General features: G+C 45.7%; 1 protein-coding gene and 1 pseudogene across 7 annotated transcripts in view; one reads left to right on the top strand and one right to left on the bottom strand.

The window, feature by feature from the left end:
* The window catches only part of LOC126272780 (protein sidekick), a 614,097-nt gene that overhangs the window by 215,361 nt on the left and 377,369 nt on the right, over positions 1 to 21,367 (bottom strand). The window lies entirely within an intron of this gene.
* On the top strand, positions 12,604 to 12,721 carry LOC126291480 (5S ribosomal RNA; annotated as a pseudogene).

Genomic DNA, 21,367 nt, shown 5'->3' with positions numbered 1-21,367 from the left:
CCGGATTGTAGTGCCTAGAAGCGCTCGGACACTCCCGCCGGCAGTTGTTAGCACACTGGACTCAAATTCGGGAGGACGACGGTTCAATCCCGCGTCCGGCCATACTGATTTAAGTTTTCCGTGATTTCCCTAAATCGCTCCAGGCAAATACCTGGATGGTTCCTTTGAAAGGGCACGGCCGACTTCCTTCCCCGTCCCTCATTAATCCGATGACCTCGCTGGTTGGTCTCTTCGCCCAAACAACCCAACCCCAACACATCTACAACTGCATTCATAATCCGCAAGCCAGCGTACAGTGGTGGCGAAGGGTTGCTTCTACCACTGCTAGTCATTCCCTCTCCTGTTTCACTCTCAAATGGAGTGAGGGAGAAAATGGCAGTCCATATGCCTCAGTGGGAGCCCTACTTTCTCTTGTCTTTGTGGTCATTCGAAATCTACATTAGCAGCAGTAGGCCTATAGTCGTTCAGCAGTTAGTCGGAAATGCCGATTTTCTAAATCTGTAGACAAAAGCTTTTCTGTCTCGAGGAACTTGATTATACTCGAATTTAGAACAGGTTCAAGAATTCTGCAGTAAAGCGACGTTAAGGATACTGGTCTGCAAATCTGCGGGTCCGTTTTGCACCTTTTTATATACGAGACATACCTGTGCTTTTTTTCTTGTTCAAGTTGCTCGGGACTTCGCGTTCGGCAAGAGATCCCAGTACGAGGCCAATGCCGAAGATAACATTCCGTAAAAATCGAACTGCAATGTATCCGGACTTGGCGACATATTTGTTTTCATCTCTTTCAGCTGGCTCCCTACACCATGCACGCCTATTTCTACCTCCTCCACACGAGAGTCTGTGAGACATCTGTACGATCCCCAGGAGTGCATTATTTTTAAGTGGATCTATTGCCACAGCAGACTGGTCGACGAATGACTGAACAGAAGTCTTCGACATATTTTAGAGCTTTTATACAGGCCCAGAATTTTCTCTGGTTCTCGGTTATATGGCGTTTTAGGCTGCATTCAGATGTTTTTAAGCTAGAACTCATTTTAGAACAAATTTCGTTATCTACATCTTATAAAAATACCGACGTATTACAAGTAAGTCTGTAAATACACAACTAGTGCTAGGATTAGAATTCATAGTAAGTAATCAAGAAAGTTTCATTACGCACGATCCTGCACACATGGCATGCTCTGATGTGGTGGAGGACCAGCTTTAGGGGTCTACATTTTCGCGGGAACCGGGAACGAACAAGAATTTTTAACATTCCCAAGCGAGAGTGTTCATTTTATTTGTTTATCTCCGAGGGGGACGTCTCTTGAAACCACACTCGACCCGCACTCTAATCCGCTCGTAGATGGTGCAGGGCAACTGAAATTTTCAATGGGAACCCTCAGTTTTTTTAATTGCAGATTAAGAATCTACGACAAAATCTACATACGTTTTGTCTGAAGCGTTTTCTTCGTTTCGCCACGCGACGTTGTATTCCTCCGGCGTATCCAAGAGGGTACTGTGGCCGTGGCTCGAGGCGAACGCCACTCTACTTTTCCAATTACAGTAAGTGTTCAAACGTAGTACCGCCAACTTCAATATACGAGTACTTAGAGATTCGCATTTCAAATGACTGTACACAGGACATAAGTGTGTCTGCAGAAATATCAGCACACATGTTTCTGATGCGGACGATCATGTCTTCACGACCTGTTGGCACTTGCTGATACACCTAACGGAATAATTAATAGGGCCACATCTGCCGATCCACCGAGAAGTGTAAACACGGTCAATACTTCCCGTGCTTCAATTGCATAACGCACTGGGCAACCGTCGGGCTGAAATCACATACGTTGCCGAACGACCAGAGCAACATCCTGCAGTAATAGGCCTACCCGCAGTTCCTGTTCCAAAAAAGTTCGATAGTTGTGTCTATTCAACGTGCCGTCGATAAAATACGGACCAATAAGTTTATTCCCCATGATGCTACACTATACGCTAACCGACCAAGGGCGTTGATCATCAACTTGCCGTAATCAGAGTGGATGTCTACATTCCAGCAAAGCGTATTATACAGGTTAACGCTATTAGGGTTTGTGAACGTAGACCCATCGGGAAATATTACCTCGGCAAGGAACGTAGGGATCGTTTGCATTTGTTGACTTCCCATTCACAAAATACAACCGATTATGGAGCTCGGCGCCATGAAGTTCTGGATGGAGTAACATGTGACATGGATGGTATTTATGACGATGCACTATTGTGACAATACTACGTGCGGACATATTGGAATCGCGGTATAATTGCTGTCCACTTATCTGTGGCTTGTGCTGCACTGCCGCTAGTACAGCTATTTCATTAGTTTCTCCTGTAACACATTTGCTTCGTTTCCTTTCGCCGGTCTGTACGCTGTCATCAGACGTAAAGGCGTTTACAACCTTGTAAAAGTACGAACGAGAGCGAGCTTTCTCTGGACAACGCTCGGCTTACAAGGCAACAGCGACCTCAATATTTCTCCTACGTTCTCCGTAAATGAGTATCATGTCAGTTTTTTCTTCTGTTCTTGTAATATCCACAGTCCACTTGCACGTCTGTCCTCCAAATGATAGGTAGGTGTACACGGAATAAACATCGCGCAATTGTTGTAATGTTTAGAGCCATTACCTGTTCTACGTCTGCACGATACGTGAGCTCTGGTCCCAGTGTACGCTGTGTTACAATACGTCGAAGTTCGCTGCTCGACCAATGGGGCGCGTGGAGTAGTCCCCTGTTCCATATGTCGGAGGAATACAACGGTCCGAATGAGGTTTCCAATGAGAAGGCATCAAATACTGGCCTGTCCTACCCTTGCAGCATGGAGGTGGCGTCCCACGTGCCACTGGATACTCGACGGCCATTAAGTAGCATGTCGTAAATTACGATTGATTTCTATTCCTCCGATTACAGAAGGTTAGCACACTGGACTCGCATTCGGGAGGACGACGGTTCAATCTCGCGTCCGGCCATCCTGATTTAGGTTTTCCGTGATTTCCCTAAATCGCCCCAGGCAAACGCCGGGATGGTTCCTTTGAAAGGGCACGGCCGACTTCCTTCTCTAATGCGATGAGACCGATGGCTTCGCTGTTTGGTCTCTTCCCCCAAACAACCCAAGATTACAGAGCCATGTGTGGTGAAACGAAGAAAATGGTTCAGACAAAACATATGCAGACTCTGCCGTAGACCCGTAAACTGCAATAGAAAACGGCGATTCCCTTTCAGATTTCAAAGTTGGCCCCAGCCATCCACGGTGGGAGTCGAGTGTGGTATCGTTGCATGCCTCCCTTCCAGACAAAAAAATTAGAATTGTTTTCCACTTATTTCAGCGTCATCAGTTAAAATGAACGCCCTGTATATAATGTTTCGTGAAAGCTGTAAGCCAGTTTAAGTAATTATAACAACAAAAATAAGAAAAGTCTTCTGTGTTGTTGTTGTTGTTGTTGTCTTACTCCGAAGACTGGTGTTAATCCAGTCTTATCTATACTGTGTAAATATCTTCGTCTCTGTGTAACTACGCTGGCCGCTGTGGCCGAACGGTTCTAGGCGCTTCAGTCTAGAACCGCGCGACTGCTATGGTCGCAGGTTCAAATCCTGCCTCGGGCATGGATGTGTGTGATGTCCTTAGGTTAGTTAGGTTTAAGTAGTTCTAGGGGACTGATGACCACAGCAGTTGAGTCCCATAGTGCTCAGAGCCATTTGAACCATTTTTTGAACCTGTCTCGGGCATGGATGTGTGTGATGCCCTTAAGTTAGTTAGGTTTAAGTAGTTCTAGGGGACTGATGACCTCAGATGTTAAGTCCTATAGTGCTCAGAGCCATTTGAACAACCTGCGTTACTACATCCGCATGAACCTGCTTACTGTAGTCAGTCCGACTCCTTCTACATATTTCACTCCCCACACTTCGCTTCACTAACAAATTAATAATTACGTGACGCCGCAGATTGTGTCCTACGCAACTATGGCTCCGTTCTAGGGGACTGATGACCTCAGATGTCAAGTCCCATAGTGCACAGAGCCATTTGAACCATTTTTGAACGTCTGGAGTACAAATCAGTTAAGACCAACATATTACTTTCAGAAAAGAAGATGAGGTCTGTAAAAATGATCATTTATATAAATATAATATCACGAGAAATTGACCTTAAACTGTTGTGCTTAGAATACCGTACTTCACTCTAGAATAGATTTAATAGGTGGCCGGAATTAAAAACCGCCAGCCGCGGTGGCCGAGAGGTTCTAGGTGCTTCAGTCCGGAACCGCGCGACTGCTACGGTCGAATCCTGACTCGGGCATGGATGTGTGTGATGCCCTTAGGTTAGGTTTAAGTACTTCTAAGTTCTAGGGGACTGATGACCTCAGAAGTTGAGTCCCATAGTGCTCAGAGCCATATGAACCCTCTACTCAAAAATTTTGTTCCAGACAAAAAATTAAAACCAACAATGAGGACGGCGTACAGAAAGGCTTTGCCGGAACGATGAACAGCAAGTAGTCGTAGCATTGCTAGTGGTGTTAATGATAGCAAATATTAAGTGGCTGAGAGATGAACAAGGCAGCGCTGGTTCGAGGCCTGGCTCGCACTCTTGTGTGGGCGCGTGGCGGCGCCGCGACCTTTGCCCGCGCAACAGACGCGCCGCGGCGGCGTCAGAGCGACCTCCTCTCCGCCCGCGACCGGCCTGCATTATTCAGCGGCAGGCCGCGCCGGCGCTGCACCGATCGCGAATGCTTTATCGGCCCTCACTCTCCAGCGCCACGACGGCCCCCAGCTGAGTGATGGCCTGTTACTGGCGAATCGTACGCCCGAACGGGCTGAACACGATCCCATTGCTGCCGTAACCACTCTAAAGAAGGGAGATGGGTTCGCAAGCCTACTCGTCTACGGTACAACAGACGGTAGCGCCTTTCAAAATGATCCGAATGTAATCATTTACTCGACAGCAGCAGTTCGCTGGCGCACACATTCGTGGTAGGCCCTGGCATGCCAGGACTGGATCACCGTTACTGCCTCTAGCTAGCGGAAGTGCCTAATCGATTGAACAATCCGAGTAGTGAGACCAACAGTCTGTCAATACGGCTATCGTATAGCTCCTGTACTGACGTATCAGTACATAATGATACAAATGCGTAAATGCGTGCTGTTTCACAGTATTGCAACACAATATTTATACGAGAGTCATTCTAATGAAAACCTTAAGTATTTTTTAGATATTATTTATTGTGCAGAAATGGTACAAAGCTCAAAGCTGTATCACTTTTCAACATACGAGGAGGGACCCAAAACAGACCGGACTCCGAGGATGTTACCACTCGTAGACGTAGTGCACGGTTCTCACGCTAGATGGTGTTAGTAGAGACCTTCATGAAACAGCTGTGCAAGTGTGGTATTGTTTCTCTGGCTGTTGGCGGGTTACCTCTGCGAAGTCGTTATAGCAACTTTAAAAGAACAAAGAGCGTGTGTGAAATTTTGTTTCCTGCTTTAAAAAAAAAAACTGCAACGGAAACACACCAAATGCTTCAGGAAGCTTTCCAGGAGGACGCTATGAGCCGCACACAGGTTTTCGAGTGGTTTGGGCGTGTTAAACGTGGTGAGATGTGTGTTGAAGACCAATCTCGTTCTGGACGCCCTTCAACATCGCGAAATGAGGAGAACATTGAAAAGGTCCGCCAAAAGATCAACGAGAATCGTCGCCAAACGTTCGACCAAATTTCAGCAGAGACAGGAATCAGTTGGAGCTCGTGTCAGCGGATTTTGAGTGAGGATTTGCACACGAGACGTGTTGCTGCTAAATTTTTTTCCGCGCCTTCTCATACAAGAGCAAAAAACCATCCGCATGAATGAATGTCAGGATGGAAAACAGAGATTGCACGTGATCCAAACTTCTTGAACAAAGTCATTACAGGGGATGGGAATTGGTGTTACGGTATGAACCAGAAACCAAGCAAGCGTCAAGCCAGTGGAGGACTCCTAACTCTCCCAGACCAAAAAAGGCAAGGCAAGTAGGGTCAAATGTGAAGACGATGATCATTGTCTTTTTTGTTGTTCGTGGAATTGTGCATCGGGAATTCGTACCCCCTGGGCAGACTGTTAACGAGCACTTTCACTTGCATGTTTTAAGGCGTCTGCGAGAGGTTGTGAGGAGGAAACGCCTGGAACTTTGGCGATCAGGTGACTGGTTTGTGCATCACGACAACGCTCCAGCATGCACGGCCTTACGAGTGACCCAATATTTGGCATCTCAGAGGTGGTCTGTCGTTGCCGAAGCTCCATATTCACCGGGCCTAGCACCGTGCGACTTTTTCCTATTTCCACGAATGAAAAAAACGTTAAAACGGGAGCGTTATGACGGTGTGGGGGCGGTAAAAACAGCTTCGCAAAGGGCACTGGACAATATCAAACTTGAAGAGTTCCAGACATGCTTCCAACACTGGGAAAAGAGACTTGACAAATGCATCGCATGTAATAGAGAGTACTTTGAAGGCGACTGAAGTAATTTTGTAAAAAGGTTCATCAATAAATTTTTTATGACAACAATCCGGTTTCTTTTGGGTCCCCCCTCGTAATCACCCCCACGCTCAATGCAAGTCCTCCAGCGCTTACAAAGCGCATAAATTTCTTTGGAAAAAAAATTATTTTGGTAGTCCGCGCAACCACTCATGCACCCCGTGGCGTACCTCTTCATCACAACGGAACTTCTTTCCTCCCATTGCGTCTCTGAGTGGTCCAAACATACGGAAATCACTTGGGGCAAGGTCTGGTTAGTATGATGGATGAGGAAGACACTCAAAATGCAGGTCTGTGATTGTTGCAACTGTTGTACAGGCAGTGTGAGGCCTTGCATTGTCATTTTTCAAAAGGACACCTGCTGCCAGCAATCCACGTCGCTTTGATTTGATTGCAGGCTGCTGATGATTTTTTAGGAGATCTGTGTATGATGCACTGGTGACAGTGGTCCCTCTAGGCATGTAATGTTCCAAAATGACGCCTTTTTCGTCCCAAAAGAGAGTCAACTTAACCTTCACTGCTGATGGTTCTGTTCGAAACTTCTTTCATTTTGGTGATGAGGAATGGCGCCATTCCTTGCTCGCTCTCTTCGTCGCCGGTTGGTGGAAGTGAACCCAGGTTTCGACCCCAGTAACGATTCTTGCAAGGAAGCCATCACCTCCTCGTTCAAAGCGCCGAAGAAATTCTTCACAAGCATCAACACGCCGTTCTCTCATTTCAGGAGTCAGCTGCCGTGGCACTCATCTTACCATCTTGCAGACACTTTGTGAAACTGGAGCACATCATGCACAATGTGGTGTGCTGACCCATGACTAATCTGTAGACATTCTGCAGTGTCACTCGGCGGTTTTCCTTCACTATGGCTTCAACTGGTGCAATGTTCTGTGGAGTCACAACTCGTTGAGCCTGACCTGGACGAGGAGCATCTTCCACTGAAGTCACACCATTTGCGAACTTCCTACTCCATTCGTAGACTTGCTGATGTGACAAACATGCATCACCGTACTGAACCTTCATTCGTCGATGAATATCAATAGGTTTCACACCTTCACTACGCAAAAACCGAATAACAGAACGCTGTTCTTCCCTGTTGTTAGTCCCAACTGGGGCAGCCATCTTTAAACTGATACTGCGACGGTGTGTGTAGATCTCCCCTATGCTGCCACCTAAAGGCCATTCTGCACGCTTTTTGTAGCACGATTACCAACTTACAGTATCATGGCGCGAAATTTCGATTTGTTATTACAAATTTAAGGTTGTCATTTGACTCACCCTCGTATTTTTTGTGTGTCTGCTATGTTGTGAAGCTCACAGTCTAGAAGGCGCTCTTCCCCGCCCCTCCACCACCTCCCCAACGAGTCATCCTGACGAATATCATTTACTTTTGCATAATAGTTGAAGTACGGCAAGGTGATTGTGAAGGTAAAGCCGAAGATCAAGAGCTTAGTTTCCGGTTAGTACAAGAAATTTCAGACACTAATTGTAACTTTCGCCTGTGTTAATGTTTACTGCACGTGAAACAGGCCTCTAAAACAACTTTAGTGTTCAAGTTCTCTCACAATCTTTTGGCGCCAAGAAACCTGCACAAATAATCTAATACAGTATAACGTCTCGCAACTGGGCTTCGGATTTCAAAAGGCAAGGTCACTGTTACTATGATAGAGGTATTGTGAAGTGGGGATGCGTCACACTCAGTCCACTGCTTTTTCTAATATTTATCAATGATTTCACAACACACATGACATCAATAACTTTTCTACTGGAGAAATCTAACTGTGATAGATTTGTTACGTAAGTGATTTAGCAAGTAGGGTAGTGGGGAATATCGTCTCTTAGTCTACTGAGAAGAGTTTGTGGCTAAATTTCAATGAAGCACAGTTGACAGTTTATGTTCTAGCAACAAAACATTTTTTACCGTCGCAGTATGATCAAATAATCAGTGACACCTTTCTCCTTTCCCTTCTATAGCGTTTATCCCGTCTAGTAAGAGATTTAGTTTTTCAAGATTTTGCAAATTTTTTTTTATTGAAGTACTTGCCCGGAAGCCCCCCGGTCGGTTAATCCGCCGCGCCGATTCGAGCTGGATTTTTACTCACCTCCCTGTCTCGCAAAGCCCTGAGCGTTACGCTATACGAGAAAGCCATCAAATAATTTGTGCAATGAAACTTTTTAACTGTTCGTTTTCAAGAAGGATGACATGCAGTCTACGGAGGGCCGAAACGGCACTTTCCCCAGCTTGTGTTGCTTCCTTCGCTAAAAGAGTAATTTCCGCCGTCCCTGACAATGACAGATGGGAAACCTGTATTTGGTCTATTTCAACTTCGTTATGTCCTACGGTTTCATATTTTGAAACAGCTCTAGGATACACACAAAATATTCTTAGCCCACAATAGGGGATTAAAACAATCTGCTAGTACGTTACCTTTCATCATGTTGCCTGTTCAAGTGTCACTATCATACACTTACTTATCTGTCCTAATGAGATTAATGAATAATATCAACTAATTTAAAAGAAACGGCAGCTTCCAAGTCGAGTCTATGGTAATTTTTTTTAACACTGTGCAGCTTTCTTTCCTTCAATAAATTCGATCTCTTGCTGCTCGAAGTTTTGTCTAGATTCGTGCCGCGAGGGTATTCCTGGATCGGGATCTGTCCACAATCAAATCTTTCGTCCTCAGCGTAACACTATTTCTACGTGTCAGCTTTTGGTAAGAGGTGTCTCTTCCTTGGTCCGAGACGGTGCTGCAAATTTAATTGAACTTCCCTGCTGATAAATATATATACAGGTTGTCTGGGGTGTAAGTGTTGATATTTCACTAATGACTGTGGATAGCGTACTGAACAACATTAAAACAGTATTTACTTCAACTGCAGAGTAATGGCTCTGAGCACTATGGGACTTAACTTCTGAGGTCATCAGTCCCCTAAGAACTACTTAAACCTAACTAACCTAAGGACATCACACACATCCATGCCCGAGGCATGATTCGAACCTGCGACCGTAGCGGTCCCGCGGTTCCAGACGGTAGCGCCTAGAACCGCTCGGCCACACCGGCGGGCTGCAAAGTAATAATTATAGCTATTACGAGTAGTATATTTTTACGTTGGGTACTACCTCCAAGTATGCGTTGCACAAGCAAGCCATTAACGTTAATTTTCCCCTGGACAACAGGTCAGATATTTAAGTGTGGGCACAAAACGGATAGTCTATACTAACAGAAGCCGTCGATTTAGTGGGTCTGTTACGGCCATGAAGAAAACACAAGGTAGTAAATTTGTGATGTGTTTGCGAGAAGACTGTCTGACACACAGAAAAACCAAGTAACACACTGAATGTGTAATTGATTACAGTTACAATTTTCTTCGACATGTAGAATGCCCACCACAATGCATTAGTGGTGAACAGTGTCAGATGCTGAGTGATCACTGTGGAGGAACCGGAGATGCCGTGTACTCCTGTGAGACAGCGTTATTATCACCTGAAGAAAGTTTGAAAGTGATCCCATCGTGGGTTTCTATTTGGCTGTCTGGTCGAGCATGAGGTATCCAGGTTGGTGGGCAATTCGGGCGTGACAGTGGCGCCATATTGGACTCCATGACAAGGGCAGGCACACTCGTTTTCAAGATCCCGTTCGAGAACGACTGACTACCGTAAGAGACGATCGCCGTACTGTGCATCAACCACGTCTTAGCTCCTTCACATCTGCGCTAGCCATCTAAGAACAACCAATGGAGTCCCGCAACATTTGTCGGAGACTGCAGCAGCAGGGCAAGGGAATTACCGTCCCATGCGCAGACTACACCACACCTGGAGATGACTGCGTCTGGAACGGTGATATGGCCGGAAAGCATGGAACGCTGATGAATAGCATCGGATTGCGTCCAGCGATGAATCGCCATTTGCTTTACCTCCAATAAGCATGATTGGCAAGTATGGTGTTGACCTTGGAAAAGGCCCCATTCTCCCAATGTTCCGGAGAGGCGAAGGAGCGATATACTGGCGTCATGGCCGGCCGTTGTGGCCGAGCGGTTCTAGGGGCTTCAGTCTGGAACCGCGCGACCGCTAAGGTCGCAGGCTCGTATCCTGCCTCGGGCATGGATCTGTGTGATATCCTTAGGTTAGTTGGGTTTAAGTAGTTCTAAGTTCTATGGGACTGATGACCTTACATGTTATGTCCCATAGTGCTCAGAGCCATTTGAACCATTTGAACTGGCGTCATGGTGCGGGAAGGGATGGGGTATGACTTCAGGTCACGGCTTGTAGTGACTGTGGGAACTCTGACGACACAACGGTACGTCATCGGAAATCCTACGTCCACATGTGTTATATCTCACACGACAGCACATCCTGGTGCCATTTTCCAAAAGGACACTACTCGTCCACAGGTGGCACATGTCTTTCTGGGCGTGGCCTTCAGGTTCTTCCGTGGCCAGCAAGATCCCCAGGACATGTGTTCGGACGTCAACGCCGAAAGCGTTCCCAGGTTATCGAGGACCAATAACAGCAGCTGTGGGCCTTCCCAACCGAATCAATGGAAACATCGAGGCCAGAGAGGGTGTAACGTCATAATGGTAAGTAGACGCATACTTCCAAATTATTTGTAAAGTTAATTCGATTCTGTAGTGATTGAAATAAGACCACATACACTGTCAACCAGTGACGTTTCATTTCGTTACCTCCCTCCCCTCCCCTTCTCGTCATCGGTACTTAATTTTCTTGACAGATAGTGTACTTTATTGTGGCACACTCGTTTGTTAACGTGCAGGAATTCCTCACGTCTGTTTCGAGTTTTTCGCTGAAATGCGTTACTTACTTACCTACACTACCGTAAATCTCTTGACTTTTTTCAAATGAGCATTCTGTGACTTATGAATAGCTCCTGCTGAAGGCGACAAGTAGGAAGTTTGTCGTAACGCAGCTCTCAAACGAATATATTAATCAGCTGATTTCCCGAGAAGTAATCATCAGTGTAAAAATGCACAATCATTTCCAGTATTCGCATAGTCAAAACCAGCATTTGCAACGTTCGGATTGCTGTATAGCTGCATAATTTTTCGGTGGTGTGGTCGCATTGAAATGAAATTGTGTCCTAAAAGTTTACTGTAATTTTATCAATGATACATGGTACTAATTTAAAATTATGCTGATAGTCATTGAATTATGCTGCATTTCTTTTTCTCGATTACGAGTGTATTTGACGAAAACTACGCCGAAAATGGCCAGTGCTAAAGTTTGCAAATTGTTCTGATCAGAAACCAGAAGTGAAATCGTACCGGGATCAATGTAATCAGCCGTATGAGCGAGCGAGTGAAGCGAGGAAGCGTTTTAAGTGGGGGCCGCACGCAAATCGGATATCTGCAGCCGCGGCTACTTTGGCAGCATCGGCGAGCCGGCTTTCAGATTCGCTATTCCCTGTGAGCAGACAGCACAGCGCGGCAAGGTCCCGACGCGCCCGTACAACGGTCGATGCTGAGCGGCGGCGCGAATTATTCAGGCAACAGGCCGCACGCTAAACGCGGCCTTTCTTAAGCCGGCCCGGAATAATCCAGCCGCACTCTGCAACATCGCCGACTCCCAGCCGAGCCCGGCGCGGACCACCACGCTCCCCCAGATCACACTCCGTACACCGTGGCTTCCGAGATTGTACCTCTGGTTCATTTTGGACTTATTTTTTTAATGTAAATTTGTCAGGCTCATTTTTTGTGCGACTGAGTTACCAATGGAATACAATAACACCCACTCTCACCGCACGGAAGATTGGTCACCCTCTAAAGAGAGCACAATGGTCGCTATGGAGGGCTGTAGGCGCCCTAAAACTGGTACCAACCGCTGGCTGGAAGACATGGAAGGAAGTGGTGTGGGTTTGGTAAATCTGGCGTATTTCCACGAAAGGATGAAACATCTTTGTTGCACGTTCATAAATGGTAAGCTTAATAATTACAAGGATTGTATAAAGAAACTCAACTATGTACAGCGTACAGTTCTTTGTTGACAGCTGTCTGAATTTGTCAATGTGTTGACTGTGATTGAAAATGAAGAAAACCGATTTTTATACTGTTATATTACATTTTCATTTGATGTTAGGCAACGGCCTTACGGTAGTGGATACACCGGTTCCCGTCAGATCACCGAAGTTGAGCGCTGTCGGGCGTGGTCGGCACTTGGATGGGTGACCATGCGGGCCGCCATGAGCTGTTGCCGTTTTTCGGGGTGTACTCAGCCTCGTGATGCCACCTGAGAAGCTACTCGACCGAATAGTAGCGGCTCCGGTCAAAGAAAACCATCATAACGACCGGGAGAGCGCTGTGCTGACCACACGCCCCTCCTTCCGCATCCTCAGCCCAGGATGACACGGCGGTCGGATGGTCCCGATGGGCCACTTGTGGCCTGAAGACGGGGTGCACTCCGCAGTATCATTGACAACCATTTACTTTTGGATTAATGACTTTAACCGTGGTCGGAAAAGCACCGAAGCGAAGCGCGCTCCGGCCGGCCAGCTGAGCTCATTGCATAGGAAACCATTGTTAAATCTATGATATGGTAATGCAAGAGCGTTGAATAAAAATTCGTGAGATTTCCCAGACTGGAGGCGTCTCAAATGAGTGAATGCACAGAAGCGCATCCGGCACAGCATTTCGACACAATGTCTGGCGATATTTGATAGCAATCAGCAAGACTTTTTGCGCTGATTTGTGATTGTTCATTGTTCATGTAACCTGGATCCACCATTACACACCACAGCCAAAACAGTAGTCGAAACAATGGACAAAGGCTGGTGAAAGTCTACCGAAGAGGGCAAAAGCCATTTTGTCATCTGTTACGGTCATGGGCACGGTTTTTTGGATTCCCAAGGAATAAGCCTCATAGATTACTTGGAGAAAGGCATAGCCATAACTAAGCCCTATTATGCTTCATTGTAGGATCGTCTGAAACCTGCGTTTACTGAAAAAAAAGACCAAGGTCGGCACGCAAAAAAGTGTTCTTTCACCTGGGTAATTACCATCCCACACATCAGCGATGACAATGGGGAAAGTACATGAACTGAGCTTCGAATTGGTTACACAGCCACCCTATTCACCTGAGTTAGTCCTTGTGACTTCTTCCTCGTCCATAACCTGAAACTTTGGCTCCCTGGCAAGAAATTTTCATCAAATGAGGAAGTGATATTTGCAGTCAGAGAGTATTTGGCTGAGTCTGATAGAACCTATTTTTCCGACGGGATAAAACAGTCGGACCCATAGTACCTCGGTCTTTGTTAAGTGCCTGTGGTTCTTCCTCACGCAGAAGTTCCACTGTCTTTCTCATTTCTATGACCTTTTCTAGCAACTTCAAGGTGTGTGACAGCAGCGCGATGCCTCTGTAATTCCCACATTTTCTACAACTGCTCCTTTTGAACAGAGAGACGATGACCGCTGGAACGAGTGTATGTTTCTCAAAGGAAACTATGTCGAGAAGTAAGGTGAGTTGTTTACCAAACAAACATTTCTCGCTTTTATTTTTTTACCAGACTTGACAAACCACACTCGTATGTGCCAGTCGGTTGTATGGAATAAGCGCAGGAAGGGGTGTCGACGTGGGCACGTGTGTAAACAGTAAAAAGAGGCTATCGTGTTTGGAAGTGCCCACGAGAGCGCCGATTCATTGGTGTAATAATGCGGACTGTCCAAAGTGTTTACAAGAAATGGTGTACAATTCGCAGCCACTTCACACGGTCCAAGAACAGTGGTCGTAAAATGATTCTATCCTAACAGACAGTGTCACATTTTATGAATTGCAATCAGGTTCAAACCCCGCAGTAACTGCTGCTGATGGTGGATGCAGGACCATTTCAACCTGTTTACGAGAGAACTGTACGAAGGGAACAGCGTGCAGGTAGATTTGTGGAGTCGGATCTTCGCAGAAAGCAGCAAAGAGAGCTGCACGTCTTACATGGGCCAATCGACAAAAGAACTGGATAACAGCTGAGTGAAGGCGTGTAGTACAGCCCAATGAGTCGTGATATTGCCTTCAAATTATGCAACGCATGGAGTGCTCCAACGGTTCACGGAGGCGTTTGACACACAGTGGTTCTGTAATGTTACTGGGATGTGCTTCGTACCGCGACGTGGCATAATCCTTCGTATTAGCGTAAACATAATCAGAATGTTTACAACATTTTCGGTGACCAACTGATTGTCCTTTCTTCTACACATCGTCAGAGGGCCCCTGTGGTGAAATGTGATAGGACCGCTGATGATGTGGCGGACAGGGTAAGCAGCAGTCCGCGGGTGTTTTCTGTTGATACCGTGGTGTATGGGAAGGTCTAGTAATTGAGTGACTGTAGGAGTATACGACTCACACAAAATTTCTACTACGTGCGATGAGTGACCTCAGCACCATCGTTTTCCTACTCCAGTTTCTCGGGTCTACAAGCGCCCGCCATCTCCTTCTCTCATCATTTCCCGTTCCAGGACAACTTTCCATTTGTGTCCTTTCTTCTCCACATCTGATCTTACAGTCTCTATCCAGCGTTTTCTTCGTCTTCCCCGTGGTCTTTTCCTACGAGGTTCAGGATGAAATGCTTTTTGGCAGGTCTTCTGCTGTTCATTCTCTCTGCATGCCCATACAACTGACGCATGCGTTTCCTTGTGACACTGGTAACAGGAACCTCAATACCAGCTACTTCTCTATTCATTTCATTTATGATTTTGTCGCTTGCAGTTCTCTTGAATCTCATTTTTGACGCCTGTATTCTGCTGAGGCCTTTGATTAGTAGCGTACATGTTTCTAAACCATACGTAAGGACAGAGAAGATGACTGATTTGAATGAAAAATAGGATGCTTTCTGTGTCCTGCTGAGTACTTCTTGCTTTCTTAATGGTGTTGCCTTTTGAGATCATGCTTCCTAGCTACTTGAAATAAGAAACATACTTTGACTCCTAGAAACTTTATTTGAGGCTGTTCCTTTCCTATTGATGATCATTTGTACTGTCTTTATTTTACTTACTCTTACTCCGAAATTTTTCGATGCGTTTTTCCAATCACCGACTTTCTTCTGTGCTTTAGCTTCTGTCTCTCCCTAAACTATCAAATCATCAACAAAAACCAGGGTATTTGGTTCGCTGTCTATTTTCTTGAGGGTTTTTATGATCTTGTCCATTACTATTACAAACAGGAGTAACCTTGTTGGGCACCTCTCTTTGCTTCAAACCACTCTGATCGTACTTTGCCTATCTGGATACAGCTGTAACACTTTTGGTACAGCATCTTGACTTTATCAATTAGGTGCTTTGACACCTTTAGGCCTTTCAAACATTTCCATGTCTAGTTTCGATCAACACTGTCATAATCTTTTTCGATGTCCACAAATACAATCAGAAGATTACTTCCATATTCCCAGTACTTTCCTGTCAGCATTCCTACTGCGAAAATAAGACCCGTAGTACCACGGTCTTTCCTAAATCCATGTTGTTCTTCCTCACGGAGAAGTTTTACTGTCTTTTTAAGTCTGATTTCTATTATCTTTTCTAACAACTTCAAGATGTGTGACAGCAGCGTGATGCCTCTGTAATTTCCACATTTTCGTCGACTGCTCTTTTTGAACAGAGGGACGAGACTCCTTTACTCGAGTTTGATGGGATTTTGTTTTCTTCCCAAATCACTGATATAATTCTATACATCCAATTTAAGCCTAATATTCCATCTGCCTTTCCCATGTCTGAGCTGAGATCATCATAGCCTGTCGACTTTCGATTCCGTATGCTCTTTAATGTTGTTTCTTACTCACGCTATGTTAATGAGTCTTCGTTTGTATTAAATTAGCGTCACTTGTTTCCATTTCAAGGATATTTACATAATCATTTCATTTACTCCTCAGTACTTTGTATAGCGATTTTCTACTTCCCTGACAGTCTTCCTGTATCCTTGTAGTAAAGTCCTCCCAGAATGACAACTAGCTCTAAATGTAGAAAAACGAATGTTAATACGGATGAGTGAGAACAACAAACTCATGATATTCTAATATAGTATTAGAAGTTTGCTACTTGACACAAGTCACATCGATTAAATATCTAGGCGTAACATTGCAAAGCAATATGAAATGGAATGAGAAAGTAAGGTGTAGTAGGGAAGGCATTTGGTCGACTTCGGTTTACTGGGATGATTTTATGGAAGTGCGTTTCACCTGTAAAGAAGACCGCATATAGGACACGAGTATTTGAGATCCGCACCAGATCGGATTAAAGGAAGACATAGAAGCAATTCAGAAGCAAGCCGCTAGATTTCTTACCGGTAGGTTCGAACAACAGGCAAGAATTGCGGAGATGCTTCGGAAACTCTGAAACGTCCCCTTGGAAAAATTTATACAAGACTGTGCTTAAACTGACACACAATATCTTTAGCGCAACGCAATCTGACTTCCAAAAATCCCTAGGAAAGAAATGGCTCTGACTAGCATTAACCTATACGTTTCACAAATCACTTACCTCACAAAAATCTTCGTTACTCAAGCTACTGAAATACAGCGAGCGCCACTACTGCCAGCTAAATAAAAGATTCAAACTACTGAAGGCACTAACTACTGATAGGCATAGTTAGCAAGTGAAAGATTTTAATAGAGAACAAACAATACATTTACCTCACTAGTGATAATATATATATCAGTTCATGACACCAATTCTTACAAATTTCAAAACTCCGCCATCTCTCTCCCCACGTCCACCAACTCAAATGGGAATCTCTGAAGGGTACGTGACACTCTTTTCAAGAAACATTACTGGGAAAACACACAGAAGCAGCATTTGAAGCTGCCGCCAACATACACTTCGTGTGAGGACCTTGAAGATACGACAAACTGGAGCTCGTTCGTAAGCTTATACACAGTCATTGTTCCCTCGCTCTACTTGTGAGCAGATTGGCTATCAGTAGCACGGGCTAGCCTTCGACAAATACTATACGCTGGCTTGCGGAGTTTGTAAGCGCAAAAAATGGTTCAAATGGCTCTGAGCATTATGGGACTTAACTTCTGAGGTCATCAGTCCCCCAGAACTAGGAACTACTTAAACCTAACCTAAGAGCATCACACACATCCATGCCCGAGGCAGGATTCCAACCTGCGACCGTAGCGGTCGCGCGTGTTCCAGACTGTAGCGCCTAGAACCGCTCGGCCACACCGGCCGGCTTGACTTAATGCAACGTTGATTTAATCTCTCTCGCGGTACTCTCTTGAGACAAAACCATTCCGGCCGGCAGTATGTAAGCAGATGTAGATATATCTTCATGAATAATTCGATCTTATTCCTAAGCAAATGTCTTAAGACTATTCAGAACAGCGGCTGAAACGTAGCAATCACACCCTTGTAATTTCTTACCTCTACAGGCTCTAATTATCAACGATCGATTACAGCTGGATAGGGCATACATACTTATCTTCCTCACCCAGACTTGGGGCAGAACACGGGAACAGCGCAAGTTTCCTGGGGGAGGCTTTTCGCGCAATGCGCTTATTTACGTTGTTCCCAAAGGAGAATATCTACATAAAGGCATATTAGGGAGACAGGAATGAGTCCGAAAGAAAAGTCTTAGTTTCGAAACACTTCTTTTAAAACATTCTGCAACGAATGCGCTCGGCTGGTAGACAGCACCGCTGGGTACATTTTGTCAGGGCGGCGAGTAGCGTTCCTGAGATGCCTCCGGCGATATTATGGGAGTTGGCTGGAGAAAGCCAATCACCGGCAAGTTGCGCGCGGAGCCGTGCCGCGGCCGGTGCGCTGCGGTCGCGCCGGAACTTTTCATTAAGGCCGCATATTACTCTCTGACACCGGAGAATTCGCGTCCCGCGGTATCACGCCAGCCGAACGAGTGCTGCCTCGGTACACGAGGCGCCTCGCTGCTCTGCGCGCCGAACACTGCGAACAATGCCCACAAAAGTCCCGGCGCTGCTTTGTCGCCACTCGGGCGAGTAGGATCAACCACGACGAAATCACTCTCAGATCACTCTAGTTAAACTTTACACCTCTTCCCAAAATCAATTCACACCGACACTTATAAGACACAGAAATCTTCAAATGCGTAAATAGTAGCTTAGGCTTGAACGTGACCGTCATGAAAATCAATACAAACACAAATAACTGTTAAGCACTCAAATGTATTATTCCGCGTTTCGCGGTTTTATATTTCCATGATCGGGTGGATTTAAGTCGGTTAATAAGTTATCGATGTACTGCATCAACTTTTGGGTAACCTGAGACACTGTCTTCCAGAAAGTACAAAATATCCCTAACACTGATGATTAAAATTCTTCTGTATCTCGTACCGCCTCACTGTATAAAACACTTCAGTTATAAACCAACGTTTCGACCGTATTACAACGTCCTTCCTCAGGGCAAAACTGGTTTTGGTGGAGGAGAGATGGCTCTATTTATTGCAGACGACTGGTCTCAATACGTCATATTTGTGTAAACTTATTGGCCCTAGAACATACACTGAAGCGCCAAAGAAACTGGTATGGGCACACAGAGATATGTAAACAGGTAGAATACGGCGCTGCGGTCAGCAACGCCTATAGACGACAACAAGTGTCCACCGCAGTTATTAGGTCGGTTACTGCTGCTACAATGCGGGTTATAAAGATACAAATGAGCTTGAATGTGGTGTTATAGTCGGCGCACGAGCGATTGGACACAGCATCTCCCAGTGTTGCGATGAAGTTTGGATTTTCCCGTACGACCATTTCACAAGTGAATATCAGGAATCCGGTAAAATTTCAAATCTCCAACATCGCTGCGGCCGGAAAAAGATCCTGTAAGAGTGAGACCAACGAGGACTGAAAAGAATCATTCAACGTATTAGAAGTGCAATCCATCCTCAAATTGCTGCAGATTTCGATGCTGGACCATCAACATATGTCAGCGTGCGAACCATTCAACGAAACATCATCGATATGGCCTTTCCGAGCCTTGATGACTGCACGACACAAAGCTTTACTCCTGGGCTCAAGAATGACATTGGACTGCTGATGACTAGAAACATGTTGCCTGCTCGGACCACTCTTGTTTTGGATTGTATCGAGCGGATGGACGTGTACGGGTATGGAGACAACTTCATGAATCTGCATGTCAGCGAGGGACTGTTCAAGCTGGTGGAGGCTCTGTAATGGTGTGGGGCGTGTGCAGTTGGACTGATATGGGATCCCTGAAAAGTCTACATACGACTCTGACAGGAGACACGTACGTAAGCATACGGTCTGATCACCTGCATCCATTCTTGTCCATTCTGCATTCCGACGAACTTCGGCAATTCCAGCAGGACAATGCGACACCCCACACGTCCAGAATTGCTATAGAGTGGCTCCAGCAACACTTCCATTTTTGGCCAACATGATTGTGGAGAGAAGCAGCGATTAGTATGATTAATCAATGATTCAAAAACAGTCTTAATCGCATTTATTATTATTATTATTATTATTATTATTATCGCCAACCGGTTTCAACCCGACGTTGGGGTCATCTTCTGGGCGTTTACGCCATTGGTCGACTGCTGGTGGTGTCACTCCTGTCTAAATAACGACAGTTGTTTTTGAATTATTAATTAAACACTTCAGCTGGTCACCAAACTCCACAGACATGAACATTATTGAGCATATCCAGGATGCTTTGCAACATGCTGTTCAGAGGGATCTTCACCCCCTCGGACTCTTACGGACTGATGTACAGCCCTGCAGGATTCATGGCGTCAGTTCCCTCCGGCATTAGGCAGGTGTACCCGTTTCTTTGGCTCTTCAGTGTAATAGCCTAGTCATGACGAAAGGGGAGAGGCGCGGGGGGGGGGGGGGGGGGGGGGGGGAGGCGAAGTTACTCGTGGGCTAGCCGGCTTGTCAGTGATTGGCCACAGTCTGCAAATCAGCGCTTGGTGTTTGGTGGACATGTTTTGTTCCTGGTGTGCGCGGGGATGCACAGTCCGTACAGCTGTTTGGGCAGTCGTGTCCGTACCCTCTGAGGCTACTGCCCCGCGACCGCTCGCGATAGATAGGACTGGGATAGGGGCCAGCCAGGACGCCGGAAGTTTGTAGTCGTCCCCTTTACTGATGTTGTGAGGCTGCGTAGTAATTGCAATTGCCTCTAGAATTTTACGCTGGTGTGTCCACGACTCTTTCGCCAGCACATGGGCTGCCTGGAACGAGACAGGCTGTCCAGAGCCATGGCGGTGTTCCGCTATCGCCGGTTTACTGTATTGTGCTCCGCTAATCGCACACAGCGTTCACGTTCTGCTTCTCGTGTGCTAACTTGCCTCCCTGTCTTCACTATGTACGCACATCCGCACTCACGCAGTAGTTCATATATTCCTGCAGTATTTAGTTTGTTGACTGTACCCCTGATGCTGAGCAAAATCGGATTGTAACGTCGTCGGCGGAGGACGTTTCTTAGCCGCTCACTGACGCCATTCACATACGGTGCGTGCACTAGCGAAAGGTTCTCTTCCTTGTCTTCTTGCCTTGTTTTATTTGGGTTGGACTTGGTCGCCTTCCTTAAAATCTTGGTGGGAAACGTTTGGTGTAAGTCTCTCAACTGTTCTTTGATATTGTGAGTATCAGTTATTGGTTTTACAATTTATAACTACAGTATTTTATATTACGACACCGTACACTGCCTAGAAGAAAGTTGATCGTCATGACCCCGGCCGCCGAAGCCTACGTAGTTTCGTGAAGTACTTAACAGCATTATCTCATGTAACTCGACTTTTAATTGCCTTACAAGAAAAAATTAAGATTGATGCACCAACTGAATTTTTTTTTATATAAGGTAATGAATTTTTGGCTTTCCAGGTGAGACGGGGAACACAAGGGCGAAAAAAGTTTTTTCTTTGTTGTTG

The sequence above is a fragment of the Schistocerca gregaria genome, chromosome 1 (assembly GCF_023897955.1).
Source record: "Schistocerca gregaria isolate iqSchGreg1 chromosome 1, iqSchGreg1.2, whole genome shotgun sequence".
NCBI classification, from domain to species: Eukaryota; Metazoa; Arthropoda; class Insecta; order Orthoptera; family Acrididae; genus Schistocerca; species Schistocerca gregaria.
The sequence above is the reverse complement of the archived record's forward strand: the minus strand, read 5'-3'. Positions and strand labels throughout refer to the sequence as shown.